General features: G+C 40.7%; 1 long non-coding RNA gene and 1 pseudogene across 1 annotated transcript; one reads left to right on the top strand and one right to left on the bottom strand.

The window, feature by feature from the left end:
• The first annotated feature begins 3,294 nt into the window (after positions 1-3,294).
• Positions 3,295-6,075, top strand: LOC137999912 (uncharacterized). Its single transcript, XR_011123031.1, has 2 exons — positions 3,295-3,338; positions 5,264-6,075. It is a non-coding gene; the product is annotated as an uncharacterized lncRNA (long non-coding RNA).
• Positions 6,076-6,985: 910 nt separating this feature from the next.
• Positions 6,986-13,516, bottom strand: part of LOC137999888 (uncharacterized) — a 6,683-nt pseudogene continuing 152 nt past the window's right edge.

Below are 13,516 nucleotides of genomic sequence, written 5' to 3'. Positions count from 1 at the left end.
TTCCTTCCATTTCGTGCCATTGACAAATTTTTTGAATTTCGCGCGGACCTTAAGCGGGGTTGGTTCCCATTCCTCTTTACAATTGGTTAAGTTCTTTCCTATAACCTGCAAAATAATCTGTCCCAGATGAAAATTGTTGTTGTTCTTTTCTCCACAATATCAGATAACAGGCGTTTGTCATGCATGCTGCAAAAAGAGGTTCAGATCAATGTTGCTTGAGAATCGGTGGACACTTTAAACGGTGACGAGTTAACAAAAAGTAATTGGACTTTAAATTCATTTTTTCAATAACCTATGAAAGGTTGCATTTTGACTTTCCAACACTAACGGGAAAAAAAACCCAAAAAAAAAAAAAAAAATAAAAACAAAAAAAACAAAAAAACAACAGTATTCCACCCATTGTCAAGAAAAAGGCAGCCCAAAACGGCAGAGGACCATCTTTTTTGAGCTTAGCACAATGATTTGCGTGGAGTTCTGCTTTGGGTTGATGAACGTTGAAAAAAAAAAAATTGGTCTTGCTGCAGCTGGGGAGATCCAGATCTTCATCATTAGACCAGTTGATCTTCGAAACAAGGGCAATCGGCGCGCGAAATTACAGTGTGTTGTAATAGCTGAATTACGTACGCGCAAACTTTGACCGGTGAAGACGACATAGATGTGAAAAGGAAGTGTGTAACCACTTTTTTTTCCAAAATTTACTCCATTTCTCTGTAAGCGCCGCCCTGGCTAAAGGGAATTATCTGTGAAAAATGGAAAAAACGCAAGTACACGCTTTTTAGCTCAGCTGCATCAAACAAAGAAATGTGTGGACCTTCAATATTACCCTTGGAATTCAAAGTTTATGCGGATCAACTATTAGAGCAGTTATGCAAATCCATAGAATTGTTGAACGCAGTGAGATCGTTCCGTCACGTATGTCCCTGTTATCTGTGGTAAATTAATTTTCTGTCCTTCACCGTTTCGTAAATAGTGGCCGCTAACCTATCGTGTCTGTATTTCACAGGGAAACGACTGGCAAATTAAAAAAGTAATCCTTCCTGTCATGTATGCTTCTGAGGTAAGTCACAGTGCCTTTTTTGAGTTTCATAATTAAGTGAAGTACGATCGTCGGTTCAGTGTAGTCCTGAGAAGTACTTTTAAGGATGACATTGACTGACGTTTCGACAACCTGAGCGGAATTCATCTTCAGAGTCAAGTGATTTGTGTAACGTCGGTCTCTGGTCGTCGATGTGATCGGTCAAGTACGTCGTGATGTTATTGGTCGACTGTTTAAGTTCGGTAGGTACTTGATGTCTCTTTTTCTGTTGTTTCAATTTTTGTTAAACAAGGTATAAAACGTTCAGTAATTATAGAATTACCCTAATTATAACCTAACCCTAACGCTATAATCCTAATCCTAACCCTGAAGGTTTTACCGTGTTTAGATAATTTTGTGCAATTAGATAACCACTAAATGACAAAATACACCACGTATCTTCCTTAATTTCGGCGCCGCGGGCTGACTATTGCATATACTGAAGATTTTTACTGAGTTTAAATAGAGAATCACTCATACTACAGGCGCGGTTACACTGTGCAATTTTTCGTGCAACTTGCGTCGCAACGCCATTTTATGACACGTTCTCACCTTACGAAACATGTTGTTTTAGGGGTGTTACGCTGAGCAACGTTTTTCATGCATCTTGTCTCGTTTCGATGATCACATGCGGTTACTAAAGGAACATTTTCATTGGCTGGTGCCGCAAACCATTGCGTGACAAATTGCACGACAGATGTTACACTGCGCCGCAGTGCTTAAGGAATTCGTTCCAACCGTCGCGGAAAGTAGAACTCAATTTTACTTTCCACAACAGTTTCTGCAAACTGATCTCGCAACGTCTTTGGCCGTTTCAAGGTATGTTACCGGACAAAAGACATTTTGAGTCACGCGTCACGCAATTGTACGCGTAGGTTTTGTTGTGACCAGATTTCACTTTTGATTGACAGTTACTCTGATTTTGTAATTCGCACGCGGTCAGGTTTTCGAGTTAGTTGTCGGAGTCGTCGCTAGAGTCGAGATGAAAATGGAAAACTAAAGAAACCGTGAAATTAAACCGTGAGTTTTCTGAACCGAAATACCGTTTGTTGTCTACACAACAGTTACATTGGGCAAGTTGTCTCGCAATGGCGTTGCGAGACAAGTTGCACGAACGATTGCACAGTGTAACAGCGCCTTGCATGTGTAGCGCAATCCCACGATTGTATGGATTCAAATCCCGTTCAAGTATGTTTTTTTAGACTTTGCGTGAAACTGATTAATTTACTAAAGCACACTAACTGATAAGAAGTATACTGGTGTCGCTTTTGTTCGTTTGCTTGTTTGTTGTATCCATCGCTTACTGACGCTGGTTTGGCAGACTGGCTTGATCACCTGACGCCAAAGCAGCAGAGTTCAGAAAGAAGGTTCACCCGCTCATCGCTGTATCACATATAGTGGAATATGTCGTCATATCACTGGGTGTCCTGTGCATTGTTGCAGCCGTTGTGTTGCTCCTCACAGCATCATCCAAAAAACGGGGACTTTCTCGAGCTTAAGACTCAGGCAAGAAAAAAACATTTTCTCTTGTATGTTCACCAGGGTTTGAAAGTTTATTTAGTCCCGCAAGGACCAGGATTCCGAAAAGGCGTTGGCAATGGCGCCACATCGTCGTACACTGGGTTAAAACGTTTTAAAACTCTATTTTGTAATTGTAATGTTAGTCGTTTAGTCATTCGAAACAATGGCTATTTTGTAAAGTGTGAAAGCTTCACAGAGCCTGTTCACGCACGTGATCCGCCGCTATGTTCTGTACACGAAAGAAAAGACAATATTTGCATAAACATAGAGTCCAAGTTCGGGACTCCAACGTATCTTCCGTTCCCCGGAGAGTTAGTTTTTCATAGTGAAAAACCAAAGTACTTCCCGTCTAATCACATCACAAAGTACTGCTAAGGGATAATGTAAGTACATGGAGTCGTTAAGCAGGGAGAGTGAACCTGGTATACGCTCTTTAGAGGGTATTCATTAAAGTAAACCGTAAGAAAGTAACTCACCCATATTTGTAGAACGTGGACGAAATGAAAGAGTTGCGAAATACGTGAGATTGTTTTCGCTCACCTTCTCTTGAAACGAGGAGGTTTACCGAGCGCAGCCTTTTGCTCCTTCGCACCACTCTTGGCTTTGGCTTCACTTAGACTCCACTTGCGCTGAGTTGATCGAAGGACTCCATTATTAACTTTGATTAACGCGTGATTTCTTGTTGCTTTAGGTTGATGGACGATGAAGAGGTAAAGCCACTTGTCGATGAGAAAAATAAGCGGTATGTCATTTGCGTACAGTGTCGTGATAGGCTTGTGTACATTGTCTGCAGGTTAAGTTTTGGGCCGGGATGCATTTTTAAAGTTTCTCTCAATAGTAAATTCAACATTCCAAACTTCTGGGTTGTGTTATTTGAGCTCTAGTCAGATTTTACTGTAGAAAGACCGTCAGCGGGAAAACTCCGCACTTCAGTTGGTATTTGTAGCATAATTGGGGAGGTCAAGCAACGACGACGGCTACGGCAAAGACAAGGCGGCAACGCCACAAAGCGATAGTATTATTATTGGTTAAAAAATTAAAAATAATCGCTTCTTTACGCCATTGCAAAAATTGCGTTCAGAACTGCGAGGATCATAGCTTCACTTGATTTCATATCCGTAGCTCAGTTGGTTAGAGCGTCGCACCGGTTACGCGAGGTCACGGGTTCAAAACCCCGTTGAAGTCCTTAATTTTTTTAGGCTTCTTTACGCAATTGCAAAAATTTTTGTATACTGAATCGCGAAATACTTACGATAGCTCTAAGTTATGTATTGGAGTAACGTTTTCGTTGGACGTTGCCTTTGTCCCAGCCTTAACTCTCTAATGGCCGGGCAAGTGGCTTCAACATTTGCTTCAATATCCGTTCCATTTTGTTAAACAGCAATGTCGAAACCGTTTTCCTCCACCTTTCAACCGTGTTGAAACATGTTGAATCGAAGTGGAACCGTTTTTGTCATATTGGGTGCGTGTTCCCGCGTTTGATAATCTTTGCGTATTTTTTCCCGCGCTGAAAAACTGACGGATGCATTTTTCCATATTTGGCAGTGGTCGTATGCTTTTACGTATTTGAGAGGGGCCTACAATATATAGTCCCGCAGCTGTCCCGTAGTTATCCCAGCGCGGGAAAAGTACGCAACCAATTGAAATTGGGACTTTAAGAACTGCGACGGAGAGTTCACGTCGTACAATGTGGGCGAAAAAAACCATAAAAATTAATTGGGTACGAGTGGTTTCAGAGTAAAAAGGGAGAATAAAATGTTCACATTTGTATGCATGCTTGGCCAGTCGTTGCTACGCAATGTACCGCAAAAATACGTGCGAAAATGCGTATCGCACGTGCATCATGATCATTATTTTTCCTCTTTAAACCAACGATATTCTTGTTTCGTTTCGTTGTCGTAGCGGTCGCCGTTTCTTGAACTCCCGAATAAGGAAATGGTGTGGACTTTAAAAATCCACCGTGACAAATGACCTGGTCCTTTTTCTCTGGACGGAGTGTCTGTCATTTTCACAATTCACGCATTGTAAGCTTCATAACTAGCTTTTTGGCTAATATCTCCCAAAACAGAATTGTAAATTAGCCCATAAAAGACACGAGGGTAGTGGCTAAATGTACTTTACTTCACTTTCGTTGCTAAAGCGTATTTGTTCATTTTGATTGATTTCTGTTTCAGGCAGCGGTTACACGAGCGCGGTTTCACTTCGACACAGTTTCATGACTTTGAAACCGCGTCAAAATCGATGCGGTTTGGAAGTGTTTACACGGAATCGTTTTCGCCAGAAAATCCAAGCCGTGATGGTATAAGCGAGCGCTGCACTACGTGCTAAATTCGTTATTTTGAATTGAACAATGCCAATTTCGCGCAAAAATTGTAACCGTCTTCAAATCGATGCGGTTTCGCTGTTGACACGGCAGATGAACCCGCATCGTTTTGAAAACGCTCCACTTTTGGCAGCGGTTTCAAATCGACACGGTATCAGCAACAGGCTCGATCGGTGTCGTGTAAACAGAAGGTGTAACCGCATCGGAAACCGCGTTCGTGTAAACGCTGCCTCATTCTCTTCATTGCAACGCGATTTTTACAGTCAGTTTATTTTCGTTGTCTTGGATTGAGAACCGCTCCTTCAGAAGCCTTTAACAACGATGCTTTTGTTCTTCTTTCACAGGAACAAAGTTTACACTTGAAGAAAGAAGCTTCTACGCAGTACGAGAAACGGTCACATCTTCGAAGATTTGATAAATGATAACGGACCACCACAACCAAAGATGCTTTCATCTTTTCTTCTATCTCGACCTCCAATTTATTGTATATCCATTTTGAATAGAGTCAGGGCTAAGCTTAAGCCTTGTTTTAGTTTATAGGCTAGTATTTTGATTAGGTGATTTACTTATACATAAAGACCTTCGCCTTACAATAGCTATCAATTTTAAACATAGCAGTGACCTTGTTAATTTGAAAAATAATCGGTTTTAGCGTAGAGTTCTCCTTTATAGCATGTTTTTTTTACAGCACAGTATTTTAGATTGGAATTTTATAAATTGAAAAGTTCTTTGTAATATTCTTAAAAGGTAAAACTACGTAACTTATATTTTACTATTACTATTAGTATATGCCACACAAGTGAATATCGATTTTTGCGCGTTTTGAGTGGTTAATTCGTGGATGATTTAACTGCGAGGATCATAGCTTCACTTGACTTAGTATCAGTAGTCTCCGAACAAGCAAAGCGAAAACAAAATATTTTTCAGTAATCGTACGTTTCTTCGTCCGTAGGTCTTTAAACGTTTGTGGCATATACTAAAACAATTGCTCACCACAATGTCAGTGAAAGTGGTAAATATTCACCTTCTCTTCGATCGTTAAAATATTTTACTGCCGTCATCCTTACTATGATTTTTATTGTTAATAATCAAAATATCTCCAGGTACAAAGTTGACCCTTGGACTTGTCAAAATAAAAATATACATTTTACGATGATGACAACATTTTTCGATTTAAGACCAGGCACCCCTCCGCCTAATTACGAGATGAAAAATGACGCTTGTCTCTTCATCGAGATTTAGCATTTTGTAGAGGAAGGGCAAATCAAATTTTGTATGGCGTCGCGCAAGGACATTCTTAAGCTTAGCATTCAATCAGGAAAAATCAAATTACAGGCTGAAGTATGTCGTTTGCCTAAAGCCGATTTCTTTCAAGCCTTTTCTTGTCTGTTATAGTCATAGCTTCTCGAGCAAGAACTAGAAAAAGAAACCTACGCTTGAATGCTGAGGACTTTTCATGATTTTATGATAAAGGCCATCCTGTCGCGTCGTTTACTCTTGGTGACAAACGCAAAGCCACATTTATGTAATCATTCTATGATTGCTAGTGTGTCTTCCTCGCTTTCTGTGAATGGCTTTAAAGAAGTAACTGTTGTATCTGTGCTTGGCAATCAATTTTAAGCTTAACACAACAACTCTAAGATAAGTCGAATCCTCTTCCTTTCCCGCTCTCCTAACTTTCCTTATGTGGATCTCGTGACAGACACCATAACGAAATTCCAACTCGGGTTTGTCGTTTTTGCAAAGATTGGGAACTGGATGGAACGATAGTTACAATGCAAGAATGTCACTTCATGGCCCGTTTTCGTCGTTGAGAAGTGAAATTTGCACGATGGTGCTTCAGTTTATGAAAAAAAAAACAAAGTTGCGTTTCCCCGCTTTGTCAAGGATACCAATTTGACAATTGTTTCATGAAGGCGCTTCGGATATGACTCGGTAAATAGCTAACAAGCTTCATTTCGCTTCCGCCATAAAATTACAGCTTGGCAACACTTGGCGCACTCACATGGTATGTAATCTTACAAACAAGATTTAGTGAGCTTATGGGATGTAATCCTGTTTTTTGCTTAACCGTAACATTTTAATTTTCCTAAACGTGTGATACCCTTCCTCGTGTGAGCCATTCAAGTCTCCCAGTCTGATCTGTGAAACAGGCAATGCAGACTTGTCTGTTAGAAGACCACTATCCTCGCTCCAACCACCGTTGGTGGGGCAGTTACACTTTCTACCGCTGATGGAACACGAATTCGTGACTCCGCATGCGCACATTTGGTTGTAACCAGTAGCTCCGCCCCAGTGCTCCATCCGTATCCCGTCACGTGACACCCACCAAGCAAATTGACTTTCAATAAAAGGCGAATGACGATTGCATTCATATTTGATTAACTGTTCACAATTCTGTGACACTCGAGTAAGTGCTGCTAGTTGAGCAGGATTGGCGCCAATGTAAGTCACATCCTTTCGGTAACAGCCTGCACGATAACATCCACTGATTTGATTAACATGGGTTCTGCTCTCACTGTCATGACTGATGACTGTCACGCCAACCCCACCCTTGTCACGCATATCGCAATAGACACTGAATGGCTTCACGCCTCCTTCACCATCAGGATCAATCACATAATTTCCCGAGCGCTTTCCCTTTATACTGCTGCAAGATACAGGCCGCACTTCAACAACAGATGTCGTTTCAATGGAACGCTGAACGTTTTTAGCGACGCAGGAATAAGAACCAGCATCATTGGTCGAAACGTTTTCAAGAAGCAAAGTTCCATTTGGGAAGGTTCGCATGTGACCAGCCAGAAGATTTTGGCCTGTAACTTTCCAAAAAATGCCGTTTTCACCCTCGGCTTTACAATCGAGTGTTAAATTACTTTGCTCATATACAATGACTTTCGCTGGAGGCTTTTGGATAAATTTGAGCCTTTCGTTCACCGTAATCAATGCGACTGCGCTGTCCTGTCCAAGTAGATTCCTTGCTGAACATGCGTACAATCCCGTATCTGCTTTGGTGACATTGCGTATAGTGAGTTTACCAGCCTTTACCACGGTGTTCTCTTCCAACATTTGACTGAAAGCTTTCCGCCACGAGATGAGGGGTCTGGGCTGACCGATGGCTTTGCAAAGAAGACTCACGCTTTGTCCTTCTTCAACTGTGGTAGACACTGGCTTTTGTGTGATCCGGGGACGCACTGAAAATATATTAGAAACCAACACAAACATGATAACATTAAGAAAGCCGACAGCTGAATAAAGGACAAGTAAGGGGGAATGAGAGATAGCGAAAACAAGGCAGCCTAGGAGACAGTATGAACTTCCCTAACAGTGTAGGTTACCGAAGAAACCTAACGGTATTAGACTTGAAGGGTTGCTCAGAACTTTAAGAAACAAGATCTTCCAAATGTTATAACCGCACTTTGAATTTATCTGTTTTCTTACCACTATAGTCGCAACGTAATACACATTCCAAAGCAGGCCTTGTTGATTCACTGATGACTAAAGACACAAAATCACCTGATCCATCTGTAGCACAACAACTGACAACAACGACTGCACACGAACGTATTGCACCATCACTTATAGCCGAGGAGTAATCTCCGATTGCACCATCAGTCGTAGCCGCTGTAAAATCTCCGATGACGTGATGGTCTTAATTAATCTGGAACTTCCATCGGGATATGTATGGGTATGAACGATACGATAATAACACTTTTAACAACTTACAGCTTTGTCCTTAAAAGTCACGATTAAATTTCATTGGTTTTTTACACGAGTAAAGGGGTAGCAAAGTAGTCACACGCGTCACATAATTCAAGAAGTTAGTACGGTGGTTATTTCCCAACCAATAAAAGTTGAAACGTCAACACATTCCATTGATAACGTAATGGCCTTTTATGTATTCAATACTCGCTTCGAATCAAGCGCTTCAATAACACAAAAAGGCAATATATTTTGTACTAAATAAAGAGTGAAATATTCATAAAATTTAAGTACATTAACGTTTTAACAGCTTTTGGCGAATAAACATCATAAGTTGCGTGATTGGAAGTCCCACTGACTATATGGTTGAGTGGAAGTTTGGTTCAGCTCACCGACAAAACGAAAAAAAACAAGATCTTTTAGATATTATAACCGCGCTTTGAAAACTTATCTGTTTTCTTACCACTATAGTCGCAATGCAGTGCACATTCCAAAGCAGTCCATGATGATTCACTGATGACACAAAGTCACCTGATCAATCTGCAGCACAACTGACAACAACGGCTACACACACGTGAAATCTTCGATTGCACCATCAGTCGTAGCCGTTGTGAAATCTCCGATGACGTAATGGTCTTAATTAATCTGAAACTTTCTTCGGGATATGTATGGGTTTGAACCGGATACGATAATAACACTATTAACAACTTACAGCTTTCTTTCTTAAAAGTCACAATTAAATTTAATTGGTTTTTTTACATGAATAAAGGGCCAGCAAAGTAGTCACACGAATCACATAATTCGAGAATTACGTTATCCACGGCTATCTTTAGCACGGTGATTATTTCCCTACCAATGACGTAATCCTTGCAAGTTCTAGCACGTTCTTTGCTTGGCTATATTTATTTCCCCCCTCCCACCCGATCTCCAAACTCGCTTCAATAAAACAGCACGCCAATTAACTTCTCTTGTCTAAGAATGCGAAAAATACTTGGAAAATCACAGTTAGGTCAACGACTGTCGCTCCTGACGAAATAAAAGTTCAAAACAAGCACGATCTTATTCAACACACTGCCCACGCGAAAGTTGCAACATCGACACATTCCATGAATGACGTAATGGCTTTTTATGTATTCCATACTCGCTTCGAATCAAGGGCTTCAATAGCACAAAAAAGACATTATATTTTGCGCGCAATAACGAGTAGAATATTCATACAATTTTAAGTACATTAACGTGTTAACAGCTTTTGGCAAATAAACATCATAAGTTGCGTGATTCGAAGTACCATTGACTATATAGCCGAGTGGAAGTTGGGCCTGGTCACCGACAAAACGAAAAATAAACGCCGTGCAGAGCAAGAACCGTGCTCGGCCCATGGCCACGCGGTTAATAAACAGAGTTCAAAGTTGGTTCCATTCATGAAAATTGAAAAAAATTAGTGAGATGACGGGAATTAACCCCTGTCATGAAAGGAAGAGATGTTGTTCGTTTTTTTATGACATTTGGAGAGAATAGTTTAAGATAGTTGGGTCCTGTCGTGGAATGAAGTAGAGTAACAACATTAGAATTTCGACGTCTAACTGCTTTTAAGAAGAATTTAAGAAAATTAACTTTTAAAGTGTTTTTTAAATCTGAGAAATGATAGTTTTGTATGCTTTTTATATTATTCTAGGTGTCAACCAAACTCCCAGCTTTTTCAAGTGCAAACCTTAATTTTTTTTTTTTGTTTTCAAACCTAGTTAGAAGCTTTCAATTAGTTTCCGATTGTAAACTGGAACCTGTATATCTCTACACGTTAATAAAGTTATTATTCTTTCATTTGAAGACCTTTCTGTGAAAATTATTTGCTTTTTTTCGTTTCTGTCTCGGTGATTGTTTTCTTTTGTTCTAGATGACCATCTTTGCCTGTTATCGCGTTTATGGCATTTAGTTCAAGCAGAAACCCATAAGGGTTGAAACGTGTAACGGCCCCTTGTGTGCTGGGAAACAAGCTTCTGAATATTCAATTTGCTAAGTACCATATTTGGAACAACAAGAGCGAGGGGTTTCCAAATATGGTACTTAGCACTGAAACATTCAACCAATCAGTTCGCACTGAATATTCGGAAGCTGTGAACGCGCGTTACACGTTTCAACCCTTATGGGTTTCTGGTTCAAGTTAAAGATAATTTGCTATTATCAGCACGAGTGGGATTAGCTTGCAACAACAGAAGGGTTTTAAAATTGCATGTCGCTGGGTATGTCGTAAACAGTAGAGTTAATCCTCAACGAGCGTTTTCGCAAGCGCTACCTGTTGTAACCACTTTGTGAACTCCGGACATAAGTAAAGAAAAATTTTGAAAAAAAAATTTGGTTTTGGAGAGGGGGGGGAACAATTTTAAAACAAGCCCCTTCTTGGGGGGTAAATTTTTTACTGGTAAGAAACATGACGGGGGTCAAATTTTATGACACAGCAACAGCAGTCTAGGGAATTTGACGTCAGTGATCTATCCTCGATCCCGTGGTTGGGAAAAAGGAAAGAATTAAATCTTTGACGCGATTTCAGGTCCCGAGGAAACGGTTGTTTGACATGGTCGAGCAAGAGCCTGGAACCTAGCTCTCAAGCCGCCATCTTGAAAATTACCGAGTTCTTTAATAAATTGTTCTCCCGCTCGCCAGTTTGTGCTCCATCTTTTCGCGGTCTTTCAATCGGTATAGTTGAAATAAAAGATCGAAAATGCCACTCTACAAAGCCTGGGATGTAAAACGTGAGAAAAGATAAACGAGATATTAAATAAAAAAAGATAAAAATCTGTCTATGAAGTAAGGACGGAGAGAATTATGGCCTCCTCAGGAGGGAGGGGGCGGGGGGGCGTTCCTTTTTTTCAAATAAGAATTGGGAAGGGGAAGTATAATTTTTACCCCAAAATTTTTGGGGGGGGGTTCAGTTTTGAAACACTACATGAACACTTTTTTGAAACGTTTCATGATGAATTGTAAATAAATGTACCATTCTTTAGTGGACCTGGTAATTTTTCCCCGGCGTTTTTCTCGGCATAAGATCTTAACTAATGCTTGAAGTAATGCGTGACATATTACAGTCGCGTTACCTGCGTAGTAACAGTTGCGCACAAACAATTAGCGCGAACGTCCTTAAGAGCACAGTAATTTCTTACCTTGAACGGTCAATGTGGCCGATGATGACATCTCCCCAAGAATATTTCTTGCTTTGCACGTGTACATTCCACTGTCGTGGGACGTCACATCTCTGATCATAAGGCTACCACGTGACTTCATTATCCGCTTTGTTGCGAGAAGACTGGAATTGTGCTTCAGCCAAGTGACCTCAGGTGTTGGGTTTCCTTGAACTTCGCATTGCAACGAGGCTTCGCCAGTTTCATTGACAACCAAAGACACCGGCGGGGACACAATCTTAGGGGCTGAAATGGATTCCCCAGGATCACCCTTGGGTCCAGGAGGGCCCTGATCGCCTTGAGGGCCTGGAAGACCCTGTTCCCCTTGAGCCCCTTTCTCTCCTTTGAGCCCCTGTTGCCCTGGTGGTCCGCGTGGCCCGTGTTTGCCAGGAGGGCCTATATGACCAGGTCTTCCCCGTCTTCCTTTGATGCTTTTTAGACAATGTATGGGGCAGGTCAACCTGCTCAGGGCCAGTTGTACTTCCATCTTAAAGTCATCTCGGCTGATAATTGTGCTTGTGTTTGAGTTTCTGTTTTCATTTTCCAAGTGACGCTTGGAACGGCCGTGTGTTTCTGCAAGAAATGATGCCGTCCTCAAGTGCCGTCCTCGTTCTTAAACTCTCATATCACAACACTAGTATACTACTAAATACAGATACCATAACTGCATTTCATATTCTGAGTGTGTCTTTCCGTTTGTTTGATGGCGTTTTTTTTTTCTATTCCCCATCAGAAGAAGATTGGTTCTCTCACTTCTAAGCAATTATTGGACATTAATAGAAATACACTGGGAATATCGCGCATACTAACGTTCAAAATGTACAGGTATTTGTCTTATATTTAATGGACTCCGTGATCCTGTAACAACACGGAGTTCCTTGTCTTAATCTGATCCGTCATTCAAAATGTCACGTTTCATTCTAACTTTTCCTGTTGTTTATATTTGAAACCGAGCGAGATACGTGAACCATTTGGAATCCTCCCTTAGGTGGGACAAAAAAGACATGTTGCCATTTTAGAACTTTACGATCCGCTTTGGATTAACAACATTATAAACAGGGCTTGCAATAAGGAAATTAAAATGTTCAATGATTCACAGTTACGTTCCAAATAATCTATGGCAAGGCATTGGCTCGTGTGTCCTTTTAGTGATGTTTCATTATTTATGGGAAACCAAAGATACGAAATACGATCATATTATGGATGATGAAAGGTCAGCCAGCATATTTTTGGACCGGAAAGACAATGTACCAAAATATAAGCTCGTGAATTTGGCATGAGAGATTGGAGTTTCTTCCTTTAATGTTTGTTGCAAAGTACATTTTCCGCCAACGTATCCGAACAAATGATATTTCCGAAGCTTTTCAAAAGACACCAACACTTACACTACCTAAAATTTATTGCAGTGTTGTGGAGACTACTACTAAAAAATCGGTATTGGATGCCTTTGATTGACATAGGGCCCACCAGACGAAGGGTATCATATCTCTTGGTTCTCTCGGTCATTTCGATTCTTTGCGACAAACCATGCTCGTTAATTTAGCCGTTTTCCTCCAAAAAAGGGAAGTTAATTAAACAGCCTTGCATTACACCAAGCCTTTCCCAATACGTTAAATTGCATCACTGATCGATTACTTACCAGCTTCACGCGAAGCCATTTGCCTCAGTAAAGAGGAATCAATCGTCTTCCGGTAAACGTTGGTCTGCAAGTCCATACTTATA

This window comes from Montipora foliosa, chromosome 4, assembly GCF_036669935.1.
Source record: "Montipora foliosa isolate CH-2021 chromosome 4, ASM3666993v2, whole genome shotgun sequence".
Classification (NCBI taxonomy): domain Eukaryota; kingdom Metazoa; phylum Cnidaria; class Anthozoa; order Scleractinia; family Acroporidae; genus Montipora; species Montipora foliosa.
Note: the sequence above shows the minus strand (reverse complement) of the source record. Positions and strands in the feature narration are given on the sequence as shown.